Raw genomic sequence first — 10,283 nt, forward strand, 5'->3', positions numbered from 1 at the left:
TCTTGTTCTGCTGCACTTCCCTCAGACCATTAGCTTCCCAGGTAACATCTATGGAGAGGCAAAAGGTCAAGCCTAATTATGCTTGAGAGGACTGTGCTCTCTAAGCTGGGAATTGTTTGTGACTTTGCCAACAGGTCAGTCTGAGATTTAACCCTATAGCCACTCCCCACACTTTTTATTACTTTTTTTGTTTCTTTTTTGACCCAATCATTATTTAGTAGCATGTTTAATCTCCACATATTTGTGTTTTTTTTCAGCTTTTTTTAAAATATATTTTTTGTTGATTTTTTACAGAGAGGAAGGAAGAGGGATAGAGAGCCAGAAACATCGATGAGAGAGAAACATCGATCAGCTGCCTCCTGCACACCCCATACTGGGGATGTGCTCGCAACTAAGGTACATGACCTTGACCAGAATCAAACCTGGAACCTTTCAGTCCCCAGGCCGACGCTCTATCCACTGAGCCAAACCAGTTAGGGCTCAGCTTTCTTTTTGTCGTTGATTTCCAATTTCAAAGCGTTGTTGTTGGATAATATGCGTGGTATGATTTCAATTTTCTGAGGCTAGTTTGGTGTCCAACATATGGTCTATCCTTGAGAATCTTCTATGCACACCAGAGAAGAATGTATATTCTGGTTTTTTAGCAAGAAAAGGTCTATAAATATCAATTATGTCTATTTTTTTCTAATGTGTCATTTAATGTCGGTATTTCCTTATGGACTTCCTATTGGAATGATCGACCCATTGCTGTAAATGGGGTATTTAGGTGCCCTAATGTAATTGTGTCTTTGTCAGTGTCTCCCTTTTTTTTGATAGTAGTTTATATATTTTGGTGCTCCCTGGTTTGGTGCATAGGTATTAATGTGTTATGTTTTCTTGATGTATTGTCCCCTTTGTCATTATAAAATATCCATCTTTGCTTTTGTTAAATAAAATAGGGATGGTAAATGCAGTAAGAAAACTTTTAATTTTTGCCATAAATCTCCTTATACTATTAACCTATTACTTAAAAAAATAATACTACAAGGTTTTTTGTTGTTTTTTTAAATTGGGGCAAGGGCAGTGAGACCTTTAGTAGAGCTAGACAAAAGAGGGAGACGAAGACGGAAGATCTGCAGGTGGTTTCCAAACACGAAAGAGAGAAGTGCCAGGATCATGATTGTATTTGACCGAGAGAGTTAAATTTTTAGCAGAAGTTAAGCTGTGCATGCATCACTCTTAGATGCCTTGGAACTGGCTCCTGTAAGTAACCAGTACTCAGGGGCAAAGCAGCATATGACACTTTGGTGGAGGGTCCAGGGAGGGGTCCAGGACAGAGTTGTTCCAGGTCAAAGGATGAGGTAATGAAAAGGAGACTTGAGTCTTCTCTCCCAGGATTTCCTGGGGCTGCAGACATTATACCTCCCACTAGTTTCTACAAAGCCAGTATATGTGATAAAGTAACTATGTTATGGTTCCGTACTGCCTCTATGTTGTTGTAGCTCTCATTCCCTTCCAGAAACCCTAGGGCAGTGGTCGGCAAACTCATTAGTCAACAGAGCCAAATATCAACAGTACAACAATTGAAATTTCTTTTGAGAGCCAAATTTTTTAAACCTAAACTATATAGGTAGGTACATTGTTATTAACTTAATTAGGGTATTCCTAAGGCTTAGAAAGAGCCACACTCAAGGGGCCAAAGAGCCACATGTGCCTCGCAAGCCACAGTTTTCCCACCATGGCCCTAAGGGAAATAGGGTAGGTAAAAATTAACTCATTCCCCACCTTCACACTTGTTTTTGCCAGATACTGGCATTTGTTAACTGATCAACAAGTATTTGTTGAATTAGTGGATGAATGGGTCAATAAATGAAGGTTTCTTTGAGAAATATGGCACAGCCAGGAGCTACCTCCTCAACTGCATTTAAATGCTATCAAAAGGGATTACTTCTCCCTAGCTTGGCTATGCTGACTAAGATCTTGAGTCCATATTGAGGGTAAGGCTCATGTAGGCTTTCTGTCTTTTAAAATCAATATGGCCTGTCCACATTTGAAAACTAAATTCTCCCTGGGGAAAATGAAAACTTAAAGTAAGTAGACTACATCTTGAAATGCAAAAATATATAGGTATACACATACCTGTCAGGGCATGTACATTCTTAAGATGCAAACAGCCCTGGTGCTGCCTGGGTGTAGGAGGAGATCACTATGGCATAATTAGAAGGCCCCAGCATGCGTTCAGCTCAAAAGCGCTTGTCTCTCCAACCAGCTGCAAATCTGAAATGTCTCTATCATATCTGTCCTCTACAGTTAATACCACTCCCAGAAAACCATGCTGAAATGTAAGCACATGTGTAAGACGGCAATATCAGTCCAACAAGGGGTGAGTGTGTTATGAGTGAAAGGGGGTCTCATTGGCATGAAAGCCTTGGATCCACCATTGACTGGCTGAGTGATCTCATAAAAGTGTCTTAATTCCATGAGGCTTCATTTTTGAAGTGTTCAATATAGAGTAAAATTCCAAGTTAATAGGATTATTATAAGCACAATAGAATACTGTAAACTGTAATCAACATGTAAAGGTAGTCTTGTTAAACGTAGTTCCCATTAACCTTGTAGGCTCGTTGGGTTACACAATAAGCTAGCAGACAACAGAGTCATGAGATAAAAGAACAGAAACTAAGAAAATTTTATTGACAGAGATACTGGGAGCAAGAGCCAGGAAAATTAAATAATCAAGACACATTACTCATTTTCCTCACTCACTGACCTTATACTCAAACAAGAACCTTCCTCACCCCTGCAATGATTGGGCTGTTGCTGGCTCTCCAGACTGTTATGTCTATTTAACTCACTACAATCCACACTATTGTTTTCAAATTGTCAAAGCACAATTAACATTTTAAAAAAAGAAATATAATTGATGCCAGGAAAGAAAATATTGAAGCATGTTATAAGTAGGAAGGTAAATGCTATTTTATGAATATTTTGGCCTTTGTTCCAGTTAAATCTGTGTGTGTACAGTTAGGTAGTGGATCACAATGTAAAATATATTTCTTACTACTCATCGAATTTGACCTGTTTAAAAGCCACTGCCATATGCCGTAAACATGGCAAAAATACTTTTAGCTCCTAGATAAGTAATCCTGCTTCATATCTTGTGCCTGGAAAGATGCCTTTCCCTTCAGTGGAATATCCACTCTGGTCCATATGGGGCCTTTCCTCAAATACTCTGCCAAAGTTCAGTCACCTGTTCTGGGATTCCAAGCCTCCACTCAAGCATTCCCTTTTTCTTCTCCTGGGACAAAAATTGTACTCTGTACATATCCTGATTTTATCTCATTGAATAGAGAGTCCATCAATTGTATAATATTTTATTTACAATTAATTGAACACTGCTTGTCTGCCTACTAAATTCTTTGTCTCTTAAAGGCAAAATTCTATATGCCTCTCATCTCTTTAATTTAAGAACATGTGTTGTAGGTACGTTTGAAATGTTTGCTGAACCAACATATAACAGATAAGCTAGAAAATAGCAAAATCATCTTTCCTATTACAAAGTGCTTCCTAAACTATCAAGCAGCTCTTAGAAGTGGGATTTTTTTGGTCATCAGACAAAATGGGACACAAAGAACCTGCTGAGATGAACACGCATGTCAGCAGTCACATGCCACTGATGAGACTCTGGAGTTGTTCATTAATGCTTATCTTTAGAGGTCAGACATCAGATTGAAATGAAAACACCTTTAAATCTCAAATAAAAACGCAGAGACTTAAAAAGATAGAAAGTCAACCAAGACGATATCCTTGACTCACAATGTCAGTGAAGGCTGTCTTTCCAAAGGTAATAGCGTGTTTTCTATGAGACATGAAACACTTCAAATTAAATCATATTATAATAAAGTTCTTTTGATTTTTTAAAATTTAACATCAAAAAAGTAAAGGGCTTGGTGGGTGGCAGGAGGCAGCAGATGGATGTTTCTCTCTCACTGCTGTTTCTATCTCTTTATCCCTCTCTTTCCTCTCTTTCTAAAGCAATACAAAACATGTTTGTTTTTTAAAAAAATAAAAGAGTAAATGAATGTATTGTTCAGCCCCCTGAGTCCCTGGGGAGACTCAGGCCCCTGCATTCTACCGACATGGCCACAGGGGACACCATTACAGAGGAGTAAAATCAGGCTGCTGTCTCCACATCTGAAGGGGCATGTGGGCTGGCTCCCCTGAGGAGAGTGTCTGCCAGGCTGGGCACATCCTTGGAATAAGATGCAACAGGGTGACGGAATGAACCACAGCCATCACAGCCTGCCCTCGTTTCATCACAGGGACATTTCACTCAACTGGCCCGTATTCGCCCCAGACGTCCCCTGTTATTAGCACAAACGTAGAATAATTAAAATCAGGGGTCAGCACCTGCTTGGCTCAGCTCTCCCCAAACTTGAATAAGCACTCAAATTTTCTGAAAGAACTTCTTAAAATGCACATTTCTAATTCAATACACTTGGGATTCTGCATTTCTCAGAAGCTTCCAAGTGGCTCTGGTACTTATGGTCCCTGGAGCCTGATTTAAATCTCCATGGGCTCATTGTTTCTTGCACAGGAAATACAAAGAACCCAGGAGTAAGGGTTAAGCACATGACTGGACTCTGTTTAGATAGGCACTGTCATCAATAAGCCTCTTTGAAACTAAAAATAACCCAAAAGCGTCACTTTTGGGAAGAGGGAAGGAGTTAGACACAAATCCAGATCCTGCTGTGTGACAGCCACTGTGCATGGTGCTGTCCATCTAACGAAACACTGAGACTCAGATATCAACCTTCCCAGCATCGTCTGGGCAACAAATGGCCGTTGTATGTTTTGAGGATTTACACTCAGTTCTCTCTGACCCGAATATTTTTAGGTTCTCCATGATTTCTGCTTCTCTGAATATTAGTTAATAATACTTTCAATTCAATTCAATTCAACAGATATCTAGATAAGATCAGTTGTGTGTGTGTGTGTGTGTGTGTGGTGGGGGATACAAAGGACACAGAGGAGGGACACCGATGAATAAAACAAGCACAAGCCTGACACGAGTTCAAGCAGAAGGAAAGACACACGGAGAGGTCACCCTGGCGGCTGTGCCGAGCGCTGAGATGGAGGCCTTGGCTGAGAGGGGCCCTTAGCTCAGAAGGAAGTTCTTGGAAGAGTGGATGCCTCAGCTACTTTGGAAGGGTAAGGAGGAGTTAATTGCCTAAAGAAGGTCTATACTATACATTGCCAGGTGGAGGAGGTAGCTGAAGAAAAGTCATAGAACTATACATAGATAGTATGTCATTTAAAGATAATTTTTGGTTAATAATCAAGGCAGATTCCTTCTCTTACCAATTCCAAAGATAACTAATAGCTAATTTGTGTAAGTTCTGAGTTTAAGAGATAGACATCAGTAGATGGGTTCATTGGCAAAATCCCCCCATTTGTTTACTTAGTATACATAATTAGAAAACAAAAAACATGTTTTACTCATAATGATTTCTTACGCTACAGCTGATAAAGCAAGCAACAAAGAAACTAATCCACACTTAAATTCCATGGACTTAACCAAGGCACTGCCTCCCGGCCTGCGCCTGAGATGATTGACAATGATGGCAGCCAATTATAGCTTTATTTTTCTTATTTCGGGCTCTGAGAGGTGGGCTTTCTCTACTCTCTGTCAGAGAGCTATTACAAAGTTGCAGGCACATAGCATTCTAATGACATCCTACAGAATAAACAGTCTGGATAATATCAAGCTCATGGCAATCACTTAAGTAACATATACAGATAAGCTGTTCCCAGGCACACATTATTGAATCATGCAAAATAAGTTCACCAAACAAAATATACTCAGTGACCACTGTCCTCTATACAATTCAAGTAAAGAACTAGTGCCCTGTGCTGCCACTGGGCAGTGCTATGCTGAACACAAGTCTACTGACAGTCTTCCAGCTGTCACCTTCCAGCTACCAACTTCCATCTGTCACCTTCCAGCTGTCACCTTCCAGCTGCCACCTTCCAGCTGCTACCCTCCATCTGTAACCTCCCAGCTGCCACCTTCCAGCTGCCACCATCCATCTGCCACCTTCCAGCTGCCACCTTCCAACTGCCACCTTCCAGCTGCCACCATCCATCTGTCACCTTCCAGCTACCACCTTCCAGTTACCACCCTCCATCTTTCACCTTTCAGCTGTCACCTTCCAGCTACCACCTTCCAGCTACAACCTTCCAGCTGCCACCCTCCATCTGTCACCTTCCAGCTGCCACCATCCATCTGTCACCTTCCAGGTACCCCTTCCATCTGTCACCTTCCAGCTGTCACCCCCCATCTGTCACCTTCCAGCTGCCACCCTCCATCTGTCACCTTCCAGCTACTACCTTCCAGCTTCCACCTTCCAGCTACCACCTTCCAGCTACCACCTTCCAGCTGCCACCCTCCATCTGTCACCTTCCAGCTGTCACCTTCCAGCTGCCACCCTCCATCTGTCACCTTCCAGCTACCACCTACCAGCTGCCACCTTTCAGCTACCACCTTCCAGCTGCCACCTTCCAGCTGCCACCTTCCAACTACCACCTTCCAGCTGCCACCTGCCAGCTGTTACCTTCCAGCTGCCACCTTCTAGCTGCCACCTTCCAGCTACCACCTTCTAGGCCAAGACAATGGGGACACTGTTTCATGGCTCACTCTGACACAAGTTAAATGCTATGAGGCCTGAATTTTCCAAAGTCTTAAAGAATTCAATCAAGTCTTAATTACTCATGGTCATAATGCAAATAATAAGCCCCACTAGCCATTATTCATCTGGCTTCACTTTTATTTACTTACTAGTGGCCCGGTACACAAAATTCGTCCATGGACAGTGGGGTGGTATCCCTCAGCCAGGCTGCACCCTCTCCAATATGGGACCCCTAGGGGGATGTCTGACTGCCTGTTTAGGCCCACCCCCTGTAGTTCTGATCATCCCTAACCGCCCTCCCCTCCTGGACTGATCACCCCTAACCTCCTCTGCCTCAGCCCTGCCACCATTTGTCTGGAAGGACGTCTAGAAGGTCACTCAGAGGGTCTCCCAGTCTAATTAGCATATTACCCTTTAATTAGTATAGATAGAGGCCTGGTGTATGGGTGCGGGCCAACTGGTCTGACCTGAAGGAGGTCCAAGATTAGGGTGGGGGGTATCCTTAGGGGGTGTGGCCGGCCTGGAAAAGGGGCCTCAGGCAGTATGCAGGCCAGCCATGCCCCCATTGGGGTGGGGGTCCCTACTGGGGCTGTGGCCAGTCTGGGTGAGGGGCTGAGGGCCATTTTCAGGCTTGCCACACACCCTTCGGTGTGGCAGTCCCTGCTGGGGGGTGTCGCCAGCCTGGGTGAGGGGCTTATGGCCGTTTGCAGGCTGGCCACACCATCGGGGTGGGGGTCCCCACTGGGGGGCATGGCCAGCCTTGGTGAGGGGCTGAAGGCTGTTTGGGGGCAGTTTGCAGGCTCGCAAAAGTCCCAGCTTTGTCTGGAAGGATGTCCGGAAGGTGTCTGGAAGGTCTCCTGGTCTAATTAGCATATTACTCTTTTATTAGTATAGACTAGAGGCCTGGTGCCCCATCCGTGAGCCCACTGGAGAGCCCGGCTTCTGGCTGAGCAGTACTCCCCCTGTGGGAGCACACTGACCACCAGGGGACAGCTCATGCATTAAGCGTCTCCCCCCAGTGGTCAGTGCATGTCATAGTGAGTGGTCATTCCACCATTCGGTCGATTTGCTTATTAGCCTTTTATTATATAGGATTGCTCCAAATATTCTGGGATATTTGTGTTTTCTTATGGAAATGAAAATAAAACTGGTTGCCTTAACTAATCTATAAGTAATAACCAATTTCAGTCAAATTAAATACTTAAAAAAAAGTTGAAAACAGTAAAGGCTGTTTTATGCCCTCATATAGGGAATATCTTAATAGGACATGACAAAGTCAAAATTTAAAAAAATTAATTAATAAATTCAACCACATACTAATTTCAAAACTTCTCTTTATCCAAAGGAATATCAGACGTGCAAAAATAATTTCTTAGAAAACTAGACAATAATATTTGGACCCTCAAAATATTACACTCTAAGATACATGAGGAAAAACAATTTACTAAGAAAGAGACATGGACAAGGAGGTTCGCAGCAGGCTGCTTCTAATTACCAGTAACTGGAAATAGTCTAATGCACCTCAAGAGGAACATGGATGAGTAAACTGAGGTGTGTTCAGATATTCTAATACTAAACAATAGCTTGAAGGAATGAACTAGAACTATAGGTATAACATCACTGAATTTATAAACAATTCTGATTTTTTTTAAAAAAAAACAAGGATGCAAATTATGTATGAATTATAAAACTATATAATATTTAAAAAGAAAGTAATGCCATACATGTAGTAAATGTAGAGACATTCATAGGAATAATCAAACACCAGCTGCAAAATTATGATACCCTCTGGTTAGAGAGAAGGGTTTTCCTGAGAAAGGGAACACCAGATACTTCTAATATTTTGGTACTACTTTATTCCTTAATCAAAATGTTATCTACAGAAATATTTATTTTATTATTTTGTGTACCCAATTATATGCTATAAAATTTCAAGATAATTATATTTTTTTCTGGCTGTTCTCTATTCTATTCCATTGATCTATGTGTCTGTTCTTGTGCCAGTGCCAGGCTGTTTTGAGAACAGTGGCTTTGTAATACAGCTTGATATCTGGTATTGAGATACCTCCTACCTTGTTCTTCTTTCTCAGGATCACTGCAGCTATTCAGTTTCTTTTTCTTATTTCAGAAGAATTTTTGGAGGGTTTGTTCTAGGTCTGTGAAATATATCGTTGGTATTTTAATGTGGAATGCATTGAATCTATAGATTGCTTTGGGTAGTATGGACATTTTAATGATGTTGATTCTACCAATCCATGAACACAGTATGTTCTTCCATCTATTTATGTCTTCCTCTATCTCTTTCTTCAGTGTCCTGTAGTTTTCTAAGTACAAGTCTTTTACCTCTTTTTATTCCTAGGTATCTTAATTTTTTTGGTACGATTGTAAATGGGATTGTTTTTTTAGTCTCTCTTTCTGTAAGTTCACTATTGGTGTATAGAAATGCCATAGATTTCTTGGTTTTAATTTTGTATCCTTGCCACATTGCCAAATTCATTTATTAAGTCTAATAATTTTTGATGGAGTCTTTAGGGTTTTCTATGTACAGTATCATGTCACCTGTGAATAAGTTTTACTTCTTCTTTTCCAATTTGGATGTCATTTACTTCTTCTTCTTGTCTGATCACTATGTTGAACAGGAGTGGTGAGAGTGGGCATCCCTGGCTCATTCCTGTTCTTAGGTGAAATGGTTTTAGTTTTTGTCCATTGAGTATGATGTTGGCTGTAAGTTTATTATATAAGGCTTTTATTATGTTGAGGTATGATCCCCCTATTCCCATTTTGCAGGGGGGGTGCCAGAAGAAGAGAGAGAGCAAGATATTGAAAACCTATTTGAAGAAGTAGTGACAGAACACTTCCCCTTCCTGATGAAAGAAATAGACCTACAAGTCCAGGATGTGCAGAGTCCCAAACAAGAGGAAAATAAAGAGGTACTAGACACATCACAATTAAAATGCCAAGGGCTACAGACAAATATAGAACCTCAAAAGCAGCAAGAGAAAAGCAGTTAGTTACCTAAAAGGGAGCATCCATATGACTATCAGATGATTTCTCAACAGAAACTTTGCAGGCCAGAAGGGAGTGGCAAGAAATATTCAAAGTGATGGATACCAAGAAATACAACCAATATAATTCTACTCAGTAAAGCTCTCTTCTAGAATTGGTGTCCAAACAAAGAACTTCGGAAACAAGAAAAAGCTAAAGGAGTTCATAACTATCAAACCAGTATTACATCAAATTTTGAAGGGTATGCTTTATATATATATTTTATTGCCGGGGTCCAGCCCCAGCGGTCCAGGGGTTCCCAAAGGTGTGGATGGCGTGAGCAAAGAAGGAAGGAGAAGGAGACAGTGTTCAGATCATCAGCATAGTTGGGTTCTTTTTATTGTCCTGTTACAGCTGTATTTATACTACTTGATTCTATAAGCATGTCTCTATATCAGTGATGGCGAACCTATGACACGCGTGTCAGAGGTGACACGCAAACTCATTTTTTTGGTTATTTTTTTTTTGTTAAATGGCATTTAAATATATAAAATAAATATCAAAAATATAAGTCTTTGTTTTACTATGGTTGCAAAGATCAAAAATTTCTATATGTGACACGGCATGAGA

This window comes from Myotis myotis, unplaced genomic scaffold (assembly GCF_014108235.1).
Source record: "Myotis myotis isolate mMyoMyo1 unplaced genomic scaffold, mMyoMyo1.p scaffold_m19_p_8, whole genome shotgun sequence".
Taxonomy (NCBI): Eukaryota; Metazoa; Chordata; class Mammalia; order Chiroptera; family Vespertilionidae; genus Myotis; species Myotis myotis.